The sequence below is a fragment of the Cibotium barometz genome, chromosome 13, assembly GCF_041138505.1.
Source record: "Cibotium barometz isolate CiBa-2024 chromosome 13, ASM4113850v1, whole genome shotgun sequence".
NCBI classification, from domain to species: domain Eukaryota; kingdom Viridiplantae; phylum Streptophyta; class Polypodiopsida; order Cyatheales; family Cibotiaceae; genus Cibotium; species Cibotium barometz.
In genome coordinates this window covers 22,222,307-22,236,420 of record NC_141058.1, presented here as the reverse complement: position 1 = coordinate 22,236,420, position 14,114 = coordinate 22,222,307, and the positions used below count along the sequence as shown (strand labels likewise).

The 14,114-nt window shown below is 43.0% G+C and overlaps 1 pseudogene; it reads right to left on the bottom strand.

The window, feature by feature from the left end:
* On the bottom strand, positions 1-777 carry LOC147632489 (AAA-ATPase At4g25835 pseudogene; annotated as a pseudogene).
* Positions 778-14,114: the final 13,337 nt, after the last annotated feature.

The window sequence follows — 14,114 nt, the reverse complement described above, 5'->3', positions numbered from 1 at the left end:
TCACGATTGTTTGTTGTATGTACTATGCCGCCTCCTCCCCCTGGCTTCTTTAGCCGCCGCCTCCTCCCCCTTGGAGCTGGCTCCTGCAGCCATTTCTTGAAGCTCTGCCTCGGCTTCTTTAGCTGCCGCGGCAGCTGCTTCTTCTTCCTCTTTCAGTTTTGCAGCTTTCCTCTTGTCTTTACTTTCCCGCAGCTCCCTTACCAAGCACCTCAATGCTTTCTCCACGTCCCTCTTCTCCCTCGTCAGCACCTCGCTCACATCGGCGGGCGTCATCTCCACACCCTCCTCCGCCATGGTAGCCCGAACCTCCTCAAACATGTCGTGCTCCTGCACTCCCAAGTAGTTCTTGGCCAGCACCTTGAACGCCTCGAAAGAGCAGTACGACAAGAGGATGTGCATGTCCATTCGCCCGGACCGAAGCAATGCAGGGTCCAGCTTCTCGATGTGGTTAGTTGTGAACACAAAGATGCGCTCGCTGCCGCAGCAGGACCAGAGGCCGTCGGTAAAGTTGAGAAGCCCAGAAAGGGTGACCTGGCTGGCCTCATTCTCTGATTTGTTTGGGTCCGGAGCCTTTGTTCCGTCGTCTTCCGCCGTCTTCTTGGGCTTCTTTGCCCTATTCGAAAGATCCAGAGAGCAATCGATGTCCTCAATCACTATGATTGACTTGTTGCTCGTCTTGATGAGCAGATTTCTCAGTGCCGCATTGGACTTTTTCAAATTACGCCTTGACCTTTGCCTCTTTTTATTCCAAAAGTCTACACATATACACTCTGGCATCATTGTTTAAAAATAGAACACCCATCATTGTTTAAAAGTCTACACATATACACACTCGGTGGCATCATTGTTTAAAAATAGAACACCCATCATTGTATGTAAGGTGCGTCTATTTGAGGATATAATTTTTTATAAATATTTTTTCTAAATAAAGCTCTACATAAGTGCACACATACACATACACATGTGTACCCACACACAAACACACATATGCACACACACTCTCATGTGCATACACACACACTTGTACGCACTCATTCAAACTTACATACACATACATGCATAGACACACGCAACAATACACACACGTAGTCGTACACATATGCACATTAACACTCACACGACTAAGCATGTACACGAAGTCACACACACTCACATGCGTGCACACATAATCGACACACACCCAATCACCCACATGCACGTGTGTGCACACACACCCACACACGTACACATGATACATATACACACACTCGATAGCATGCACACACACTTACATATACACATACAACACAAATACACATGCATGCACACACTCGAGTGTACATACACACATGTATGTATGCATGCACGCATAAGCGCACGTGCATGCATGACACAGACATGCACGCATCCACAAACACAAGCACATAGATGCACGCACACTCTCTCTTACGTATGTGCATGTACACTCTTGCATACGTGCAGAGCTGAGTGATTAGGTGTCTCGAAATTGTACTTTTGGTGTTCCCCAATCCTAATTTCATTATAATTTCTTCTTATGTGATTGTTGATGGTATTATAGAGACCATCACAGTGTGATACATAAATAGTACTCTATATGGAGGGGGATTCTTATATATCCCCTCTATATCTCTCTCTATTTTGTACTCTATATGGAGGGGGATTTTTATATATCCCCTCTACATCTCTCTCTCTATTTTGTACTCTATATGGAGGGGGATTCTTATATATCCCCTCTACATCTCTCTCTCTATTTTGTTCTTTCTTGTTGTCTTTATCTCTCTCGTTCAATATATATTCCCTTCAGTATCTCAAAGAACTAGACTCTATATTCATCTTTTTTAAATGTCTCATCATGAGGCCTTCTTGTTCTTTCAATTATTCTCATGCATAAACATATAAAGTAATTGATTGCACAATAAACTTAGTGGGCACAAATGTGTTGGAGAGACTGTTGTATATCAGTTCTGTGCCCTTGGCCTGTGCTAGCTTCGTTTTCTGTTGTTCATATTCCCAACTATTTTTTCGTGTTTCAATCTGTTTTTGTTGGTCCACGAGCAGTTGCTGCTGCTGCTGGCCTATGGAGCTTTCTCGTGATACTTTTCTGCAGGCAGCTCTCTAGTCGGATCTCCAGTTCTTTTTTCCCCTCCAAATGCTCTATCAGTCTGCGTATTGTGCTCCAAAGCTCTTTTACCTATTGAGCTAACTGAGTGTTCCCTTCAGAGGTGGTGGCTGAGGAGGTGGTGGTGGTTGCTGTAGCTAAGGTTCCTAGTAGCTATGCGAAGGATGACGTCTGGTTCCGCCTCCAGTTTCGTCTCTGTCCTATGGTGGGATTGGTGGTAGTAGGAGGTGGCATGTGTGGGAGTTGGAAATATCGTGTATTCTTTGAGTAGTTGCAAATTATCCTCCCAACATACTTTCTGTGATGCTAGCAATTCCTCTTCCTACTGCTTCATTAGCTCCCCAGGCATCTAGACTATGGGGAGCTCTTCCCTTCAGAGGTGGTGGCTGAGGAGGTGGTGGTGGCTGAGGAGGTGGTGGTGGTTGCTGTAGCTAAGGTTCCTAGTAGCTATGCGAAGGATGACATCCGGTTCCGCCTCCAGTTTCGTCTCTGTCCTGTGGTGGGATTGGTGGTAGTAGGAGGTGGCATGTGTGGGAGTTGGAAATATCGTGTATTCTTTGAGTAGTTGCAAATTATCCTCCCAACATGCTTTCTGTGATGCTAGCAATTCCTCTTCCTATTGCTTCATTAGCTCCCTAGGCATCTAGACTATGGGGAGCTCTTCTTCAGCCTCTATGGCCTCTCATATTCACATCTTCCAAGGAGTAGCTCCTTGCAGTCTTTTCTTGTTGCTAGCTCCACATTGGTGACCATTAGAGTGGCGTGGTCTACAATGTAGGCTGCTTTTTCTGCTCCTAATTGAGCTACCTACTCTGATTGTTGTTGCAGGTTGCTTTGGATGTCCTGATTGGTTGTCCGGAGCTCAACGACCACCATCTCTAACTTGTCTCCTCTCCTCCGTAGAGTTTTTTCTTCCTCCTCAAGTCTTTCCATGTTGTTACTAGAGCAAGTTATGACTGCTTGTTGATTCTGTTGTTGGTGGAGCAAGTTCTAAGTGGCTGCTTGTTGATTCTGTTATTTGACTACTTCAGTGGATAGAAGCTACACCTATGCTTCCACCTTCTCGATTTTGCCAAGTCTTTCTTCATTCTCCAGCTTGTCCATGACACAATTGGTAATATTTTCAAGTGCTGTGAGAATGATTTGAGTGGCTGAGTCAAAAGGAGAGTGAGGGTAGGGGAGTTAGGTTGTGGTAGGGTTCGTTGATTGGGGTTGTGTTTTTGAAGTATTTGCACCTACCCATGATGATTTTCCCAAAAGTGAGGTAGCTGTCAAAGAATGTCATGATTCCCACGTTTGTATACCATATTTTGCGTGCCATATTTACTGCTCTTTGCTCCACATTCCCATACCTTTTCTTTTCATCATGCATTTGCTCTCCATTCGATGTCGCCCATCAGAGTGTTGTGCACATGTCTTCATCTAGTTACATTGTTTAGATGGGGATCGACATCATCATGCACTGTGCCTACCGCTATGTCCTCCTGACTTGTTTATTGCTGCCCTTCGTTAGTTCTTTCTTTGTAGGGTTGGAGTCTAAATCCGTTTACAGGATTTGGTAGTGTTTCACCACTTAGTGTTTTCAGACTGTACGTGCCTAAGCTTAATTTTTCTACTATTTGGTATGGACCCATCCAGGATATTTTGAGCTTACCCAGATGTTTTTCAAGCTTTGAGTTGAACTACAATACCTTGTCATCCTCCAAAAATATTTTGTGCTTGTTGTTTCTGTCCACCCACTTCCTTCTTCTTTTTTAAGTGATATCTACCACCCATGCACTATGTAACCTTCTTTCCTTCATTTCCATGAGGTGTGCTACATCTGTTGTGGTTGACTAATTCCTCGAGGCTGAGTCTTTTGATCAGGGCTATTTTGAGGCTTGGGACCACGTACTCCATTGGAACTACTACTTCTAAGCCATAGACCAAAGAAAATGGGGTGAATCCAGTGCTTACCTTGTATGCTTTTCGAAATGCCCACAATGCAGAGTGCTCATCCTAGCCTGTTCTATTTTGATTGACCGTCTTAATGAGGATCTACCTCAGCACCTGATTTGTAGACTCCGCTTGACCATTTGCTTATGGATAGTAAACAATTGATTTTTTGTGCAGGATCATGTGCTATTGAGTCAGTTTCTAAATTACCTCATTCATGAAGTGTCCTCCTCAGTCACTTACTAGCTCCATTAGGCATCTAAACCTTGTCACATGATGTTTTCGTATAAGAACTTGGCTACTACTACAGCTACAGAGCTTTTGTTTCCACCCATTTAGTGTAACAGTCAATTGCCTGAGAGGATGTATTTGTTGCCAGTCCTTCTTATTGAGGGTTTAAATGGTCCCACAAAGTCCATTCCCCACTTTTGAAAGGGTTCAAGTGGTAGGACTGGCGGATAGGTCTTGGCATGATCCCATGCATCTTTAAGCAAAGTGGGCCACCATAAGCTCGCTTGTGTTGCAAGACTTTGTTGCCCATTGTTTCTCTAGAGTAGTGTCCTCCTGACACACCTTGATGTGCTTCCATGAGGATAGCTATTTGTTCATGGTCTCGCACACATCTGCAGACCACTTGGTCAATGCCTTGTTTGTATAGAGCTCCTCCAATCTTAAGGTAATGCGCGGACCACCTAGTCAATGCCTTGTTTGTATAGAGCTCCTACAATCTTAAGGTAATGCCTGCTTTAGAGAGCCAGTTTCTTTTGCTGATCTTTTCTCATGTAAACGGGCGAGCGATGTTCCTTCTATGATAAATTGCAGCATGTCAAAGTACCAATTTCTTTGCATGGGTGTGAAATGAACATTGAATAGGCTTGCATCCAAAAACTGATCAGCCACCCCTCTAGGTTAATCTCATGTCTCTATTCTATTGAGAAAATTTACCTACTACATTATGGTTGCCGGGGGTGTGCACAATGGTGAACTAAAATTCTTGCAGTAGTAGAAGCATCCGCCTTGCTAACTTCCCGATCAGATCTGGCTTATTCACTCACTACAAGGGATTGGGCTCATACCCGCGCTCTTAGCCGCTAAAAATGACTTGTGAAAAAAAGTAGCGGGCCCGTGTATCAGCGCGTGTATCATCGCGGCCAGAGACATGCGTGTAAAACCGCGTGTATAGTACCACTCAGACGCGCGTATACACGGGTGTGTAGCCGCGTTTTTTACACAGACGCGTTGATACACGCGGCTATACACGCTTTTTCTTATATTAGACGCACTTATACACGGTTGTATAGCCGCATCCTGTTCAGTTCCAATGTTCCAGACGCGTTTATACCTGCGTCTCTACACGCGTTTCTTTAATTTAGATGCGCTTATACACGCGTGTTGGCCAGTTTATACGCGTTAATACACGCGTAATTTCCAGGGTATCCGCGCAGATACACGCATGTTTTAGCAGTTCTGACGCGTTTATACACGCGAACAGAGAGCAAAAAAAAAATCCAGAGAGTGCTATTTGGTGCCTGAATACTGTTCCAGCATTCCAGCACCCAATAGCACTCTCTGGTTTAGGGTTTTTGGTGCATTAGACCATCCCATTAGACCATCCACGAAGAACATATGCACGAGGGAGATTAAGACAAGAACGACATGAATGCATACATTGTCATTACACGATTCAAGACAGACATGAATGTAATACTATCGATCAATCAATTCAATATTACTATCAAAATTTCATACATGTATACAAGGGAGTCCATATCTCGAAGTAGCCCATGGCTTGAGTTTACAAAAAAATATATACAATCACATCCTCAATATGGAATGTGATACTACAAGTCTGAGTACTACTCAGACCCAGATGATGACTCGGTGCTCCCCCCATGCTCAGATGAGCTCACATCGGTCGGAATGTCCGAGGAGTAGTGCTCACGTCCACCCTCTGCAGCGGCGGCCGGTGGATCATCAGCAGCTTGTGCCTGTTCAAGTAATATATAGTATATAAGTATATATATATGCAATTCAATAAACCAAAACCATTCGTTACGAATTTTCAAGTACCTGTCGACCGTATGGTCTCATGGCCATCTCAAACTGCGCGTCCGTAATACGTCCCTCGGCTCTGAAGATGGCCCACGTGTCACGTCTGCTATGCCGGCGAGCATACGCAGTATCGTGGGTTGTGGGCTTCCTCCCCGTAACCCGTCGCTGTATCATAATCAACACAATTTGTAAGATTAAAACAATCATAGAATCAATGAATTAAGTAAACAATCAAATAAAGTGGCAGGATACTTACGAACTCTGCCTCCCATGACTCGACGCCGCCAGATCCGAAATGCGAAGATCCAGTGGTCTCCATCTGGATCCGTCGTGCCGCCACATGCTGCCTGCTCTTCACGCCACCCTCTGCTCGTTTCTTTGCCTCCTTCCACTCGCGTTTGTGCGCAGTGGCAGGTTTCTCGGCAGGATAGCCACCCGCAGCTACATTTAGCCGGTCATCGTACGCGAGTTTTTTAAGGTGAGATCTTTTATTACTTAAGATCTCCCTTATTCGCGTCCTTCCCCATACATCCGAGAATGTAGCATGTGGGGGATTGGGGTACCGACTATGTACAGCCTCTATCACCTCCCCAACTAATCGGCTATTTTGATCTTTAAATTTAATAAAACAATTTCTATATGAGTTTGATACTACCCCACGCATGTACTCCATTACCTCTCTCCCCCTCGCATCCATCACTATCCCGCCCCTATCCGTCACATCATAGCAGACTACTCTCTCTATCTCTCTCATCTCCTCCTCTTCCGAACTGTCTCCTCTAACTCTTCTCTCTCTATCTCCTCTCTCACCGCGTGCCCTACTACCTCCCCCACTTCCCCCACCTCCCCCACCAAAGCACCCGCCGCATCCTCCACTCCCACTCTTCCTACTGCTGCGGGTGGAGTCACGACTGGGGGATTGTCTACGTGACGGTGGCTGTGAGCCCTGACATGACGGTGGCTCTGAGGGAGCACGTGATGGTGGCTGTGAGGGTGTACGTGAGTGTGTCTGGGACGAGGTATGTCTCCTCGGTGGACGTGGAAGAGGAGAAGCTGCATGCCGTCTCGTCGGACTCGGAGGAATAGACGGCACTGGAGTGCCCTGGATACTCGCGGTAGGGGTATAGACACCAGGCAGGGAAGGAGGGGGATGGGCATACATATACTCTGTAAGCTCAACCGGAACAGGTTGGCGCCCAAAGTGATTCATCATCTCCATCAACCAATTGCTGTACGCAAATGGATCGGATGAAGAACCTGGAATATCCATAAAGAACCTGCAACAAACATCTTCATGTACATCATGGGCTGTCTCTTGACTCACACAAATATCATCATTCAAGTCAGTTGCCTGCAAATCATGAAATCTGAAACGTCGCAGTTTTGTCTGCAGAAACGCGTGTATACACCCGTCAAAAAACGCGTGTATACACCCGTCCAAAAACGCGTGTATATGCGCGTGAACATACTCTGCAGACAGTTTACACGCGTTTCTACACGCGTTCTTACACGCGACCTGCGAAAAAATTTTCTCGAAAAGACCGACCCCCCGACAAAGACAGAATGTCCTTATAAAAGGACCAGCCATTGTCGCCCCTGTCAGGATGCAGTAACCCAATCGTGTGCAAAAAGACAAACCCAAAGAGCAAAGAGCAAAGTAAACAAATCTGACAAAAGAGACAAGGCACAGGACAAAGTGACTCACCTCTGAAAAAGTGAGTCTTCTCTGCTCCTTCTCTGCTCCCTCCTTCTCCCGTGTGTGTGCTCCTTTCTCTGCTCCCTCCTTGCTGTTGGAAGAGGCGAAAACAGGCGAAAACGCATGCACTGTTGATTTCTTAGTTCAAAATCTATATTTGGGGAAGGCGGGCTATTTTTAGTTTAAACATACCGCCGCGTTTATATTCGCGTTTATAAACCCGGGTATATTCGCGTGTATGTGATTTTAGCTGCGTTTATACACGCGTTTTGCAGAAAGTAGCCGCGTGAATACACGCGCTTTTTAGGAATTAGCCGCGTGAATACACGCAATTTTTAGGAGATAGCCGCGTGAATACACGCGATTTTGTGCTTGCATTAAAAACATATAATGATTTTGTGTTTTCTGATTTGTACACAGGATGTCATCAACCTCTTCAAGCAGTTCTGGGGAAGATGAGACAATGCGTCATCGTAATCGCGATGTGTGGTTGGGACAACGGATAAAATGTATGTGTAATCGATGTCAAGGATGCATTGTACGAGCACGTCAAATTACCTTGAATCACATCTCCATGTATGGAGAATGGAATCAAACAGGTTTAGAGGTGAGTAGATGTAAATTGATGGTATTCAAATGACTCATGGTATCCAAATTAAATTAATAGAGTTGTAACATATAATTTGATAAATTGAAGCAGGATGCAGTACCACACCCTAACATGGTACCCTACGCGCGACGAGAGCACGTAAAGCGTCGACGAGATGATGCTGGAGCTTCGGGATCTATTGTCAGAGATGAGTGGGAAAGGGACGACAATAGCCCTGCACCCCACGAAGTTGTGGAAGAGGAGGTGCTTGATGATATGGTGCGGAATCTTTTTAAGGATGATCCCAAAGGTATGGACGACGATGATATGGAACAAGAGCATCTTTATAAGGCTTCATCGACACCGGTGTTTGAAGGGTGTACATTCTCAGTTTTACGTGCTTCACTTGAACTACTTAATATACAAACAGTTTATGGATGGAGCAATGCAAGTCTTGACGCATTGTTGAAGTAAGCATTCTAACTTACAAATTTGAATTAGTGGTACCCGGTTTAGGATTTAAGACTAATTATAATTGATGATATTGGATGCAGGCTATTATCAAACATGCTTCCAAAGGAAAATAGACTACCCACCTCAAGAGACATAGCGAGGCGCTATGTGACATCTCTTGGAGGACTGGATTATGATAAAATACATGCATGCGTCAATGATTGCATTCTCTTTCGTGGGACGCATAAGGAGGCTCTACATTGTCCCACTTGTGGTGAAGCAAGGTACAGAACAGATATGAAGAGTTTTGATGTACCTCGTAAAGTCTTGCGACACTTTCCTATAATTCCTCGCATCAAACACATGTTCAAGTGCAAATCCATAGCAGAGCTCATGTCATGGCATTCCTCACATCGATCGGATGATGGCATGTGGAGAATTCCCGCAGACACTCCTGCTTGGAAGCATATTGAAATGAGTGGCCCAGCTTTAAAACAGAGCCCAGAAACTTGAGACTTGGCCTGGGTATGGATGGAGTGAATCCATTTGGTTTCAAAAGCACCGCATACAGCGTGTGGCCAGTTGTGTTGGTGAATTACAACCTTCCACCATCAATGGCGATCAAGAAGGGACATCTTATGTTATCCCTTCTAATTCCAAGGAAACATAAGGTCAAGCATATGGATGTTTATCTTGAACCACTGATTGATGAGTTGGAGGAACTATGGAGAGGTGTTGCGGTGGTGGACATTAGTAGGCCTCCCTCCTCTCGACACTTCGACTTAAAAGCAGTGTTGATGTGGACAATGCATGACTTTCCAGGATACAGCGATTGTTCTGGTAAGAATTCTAATTACCTTCCTACTCTATTACTATTGGCTATATATATTAATTAGACGGTTTGACTTTATTATTCTAACTTTTATTTATATTTTAACAGGTTTGAAAACATCGGGTAAACATGCATGTCCTGTTTGTGGCCCTTCGTTAGTACATGAGTATGCTGATGGTTTGTGTAAGACTATATTCGATAATCATCATCGATTTCTCCCCTCAGATCATCCTAAATATGTTGCTAGTAAGAGTAACATTCCTCCACAAACACTTCGTGCAGAACATTGATTGATGATCTCAATTTCACTTGTATCCTTAATAGTGATGTGATGAGCAGATGGGTTACAAGATATGAGGATGCAAAGACAAAAAGGTAAGCAGAAAGAGCTCTCTTTCGGAGGCAACATGGCTCTCGGAAGGCGTACCCTAAGCATCTAGCAACACTTCCGAATGATATCCATGTTGATTGGTTGCATGAGGAAATGGAGAGAGCAGAGAGCGACGAGGGGCTGCATATCACGGCGGAAGAATGGGAGTATGCACGAGGATGCATGTCAAAGGTACATAGAACTAATGTTTTGCATTAGTTGTAAGTGATTTGCTTTTAATATTTATTCACATTGCTTACACAAATATTGCTTCTATTTTGGTCCAGTGCACTATGTTCAATGCTATATGGTGTGAAGGCAAGCATTTTCGAACACAAAGAATTGATGAAAAGAGAAATACACAAGATTGCGGTGTCATTAGTAGCTTTGAGGGAGCTAATGGAAAAATGGATGATTATTGTGGCATAATCCAAGACATATTTAGGCTTGACTTTCGTCGCTTCTTTGTGTATGTTTTGGATGTCAAATGGCAAATGAACGTGGTGGAAAAAGGGCCTGATGCAACGATAAAATGCCATGCAAGTGGATATGTAACTATTGACTCTACAAAGTTCTGGCAAACAAAGAAAGATAGGCTCGTATTGCCACAACAATGTGAGCAGGTATGCATTTTTTTACTAATGTATTTCATGTACATATATATCTAAGCTCGCGTACCCCTTGACTTTTGATATGCTAATTAATTACTGTACTGTGTGTATTTGAGTAGGTTATCTATCTACCAATGGTGCATGACATCAAATGGTGGTACGTCATCCCTATTGCACCACGTTCCAAAGTGATGTATAATACATTCACTGATATGGAGCATATGGAGGATGTAACAAGCCGCAATGAAGATGACGTCGAACATGCCATTGAAGATGTTGTGATCTATGATCAAGAAATAAGAGATGATCATGATAATGAGGATGAGCATGCCATTTCTCATGATCATGAGAATGACCCTACCATTGAGGATGATGGTGATGTTGATGAGGATGATCAGGACATCGATACCATTATCAATGGAGTACAGAATATCGATAGTGGAATAAATTTAATCGTAGCCTTACCAATTGATCAAATGGATATTGATATTGATCGTTTGGCAAGGATGGATCTTCTTGAAGATGAGATCGAACCCTAACCAATCCGTCACTGTATATTCTAAATTGATGACATTTCTATCATCTCATATGCATGATTTATTTTTGAATATATTTCATTGTTGTAAATGCATGTAGTGGGATTGTGTAATGATGTATACTGTAATGTACTATGAGATGGTTTAAGGAAAATAGTTTTTAATTTTGTAAAGAAATTCAGTTTTTTTTTCAGTTTTTCTCTGCCATGCGTGTATTAATCCGTGTATAGTAGCGTGTATTTATCCGTGTACAATAGCGAGTATTACCCCGTGAATATTACCGTGTATTTATGCGTGTATTACTGCGTGTATATAAACGCGTTTATACACGCGTTGATAAATGCAAATATACACGCGAGCTTAAATGCTAAAATACACGCGCCCGATTCTATTCAAATACAAGCGCGACCATACACGCGTTCGTAATTTATCGCGTGTATGAAACGCGTGTATGGCAGCATTGTCTTGTAGTGACTAGATACAATAGGACTTGATGATTTACATGAAGTTACACAAAGTGATTTCCTAACAGATGATGATGGAATTTATTGATTGAGTAAATCAAGTTTCCCTCTCAGTGGTGTTATAATGTTTCTTGGCATTTAACAACATTCGATTGGCATAGTAAATGGGTTTGTACCACCCTTCCTCTGTTTGTTGCATTAGCACACTTCCAATTTCTGTATTCGATGCATCCACGAATACATGGAGCATCTTTTCCCATTCTGGTGGTTGGATGATCGGTGCACTAGAGCAAGCATTCTTTTCAAATTTTGAAAGGCATCCTTGCACTCTTCTGTCTAGAAGAATTCTAGGTCCCCTTCTTTGTTGAACTGTACAGTGGTTGTGCCACATCAACAAGCTACCTAAGGAATAAATTGTGCCATTTGATTTAGCCCAGGAATCTACTAATCCCCTTCAAGTTCTATGGTGGATTCATCTTGCTTATCATCTTTACTTTGGTTGGATCTACAACAATCCTGTCTTTGGACACTATGTGTCCAAGGAGTGTTCCACCCTACACCACCATGAACATGCACTTTATTGGGTTTAACTTTAGCTTCGTTTGCCTACACCTTTGCACGCATAGGTGTATTTGGTGTAGATTCTCCCCACAATTCTCAAAGACACTAAAGTCATCTACAAACATGCATGAATTCCATTAGGTAATCATAGAAAATTTCTTGTGCCATTCGTTGGAATGCTGCGGGTGTATTCCGGAGTCTGAAGGTCTTGGCATTTGATGTGAATGATTCCCACTCCGTGAGTGATGAATACAGTCTCTTCTCCATGTCTTTAGATGCCATTTTGACCCATTGAATTCATCGAAGAAAGAATACATTTCATAGTCTTCTACTACTGCATCCAGCAAAGAGTTTATGAATGGCAAGGGAAACGGGTCAGGTATTGTCGTTGCATTTAACTTCCTATAATCCACACAGACTCTGAGCTTGCCATTTGATTTTGGCACGATCAATGGGGCTTAGCCAGGCTGCTTTTGCTTTCGGATGAATCCTACTACCAACATTTTGTCAATTTCCTCCTTTACTTGCTTGGCATAGTTGGGGTTCCATTGCTTGATTGGAATTACATCCTCCTTCAAGTTTATTTTTTTTTGGTAGAAGCTTGTGTTGATGCCAAGAAAATCTGTGTAGCTCCAGGAAAAGACATCTTTATACTGCATTAGCAATTCTTGGAGTTTTCTTCTTCCAGTTTTTGTGCTGATTTTTATTGTCTGTGGTTACTCCATTGTCCCCAGATTGAGCTCCATAAGCTCCTCTTCTTATACATAGATGGATTGTTGTTGCTCCCTATCCTTGCAACACATTGCTTCCATCCATTCCTTTTTCCCCTTGTCTGATGGGTCTTCTTTTATATTTCCTAAGGTTTTAGCTTATTTTGTTTTCTCTTTTGAAACTGCTTCTGTGTCAGTTACAGCTTCTTTTCCTGAAACTTCTGCCTCTTGTATGCTCTTTTGACAGTTATGCAACTTCTTCCACTGGCTGGACGTTCAGTACTTTTGTTGAGTATTTGGATACAGGCTTTTCTATGTCCAGTTGGAATATGGATATGAGATGTGGGTTTTCTCTATGGATTCTTTCCTCCTCATCCTCTTCAATTCCTTCCAACATGTTCAGTCCTTTTGCATACATCAGCCAATTGGATTTACTTCCCTCTATGGATTTGTTTAGATCTCTACTTTCTTTTTCCCTTTTCTTCTGATTGTGATTTGTTCTCTATGCCAATCATGTTTGATCTTGCCTTTTTGGAACCATGGTCTTCCCAACAACATTGGGTATGATCCCTCATTTTCCATTTGGACAACGAGAAAAATGATAGGGAAATCATATCCAATGATCTGAATGTGTTCCCCTTCACTAATCATAGGGGCTAGACTCTACGCTAATCTACCATCTTCACAACAAAAGGAGCATGGTCATAGTTTGTGAGGCCGAGTTCTTTTGTTGTGGATTCTCACAGTATGTTTACTCCCGATCCAGTATCGCTCCATGGATCTTCTTTCTCTTTAATATTACTATTATCTGGGGTATATCATTGTCTATCATTGTGGCTTTTGTTGTTTTGACTGACTTGTAGTCAGTTCTGACTTACTATGGCTTTTGTTGTTTCGATCGACTTGCAGTCGATTTCTGACTCATTGTGGCTTTTATTGTTTTAACTAACTTGCAGTCGACTTGTGACTCACTGCTAGAGGAATCAGACAAGCTGAGCTGATGTGTTCTTCCTTCGGACCAAGAACATTGTTTAGTAATCTCCTCTTGTTAATTGGGCAATAAGGACAGGATTTGATCAAGGGATATTTCTAGTTTCAACCCCTTCATATCCTCTCATATGTCATATTATCCTACCTTCTCCTGTGGCCTCCTGTTTTGTAGAGGAAATTGTTTTGTTGCTTGCTT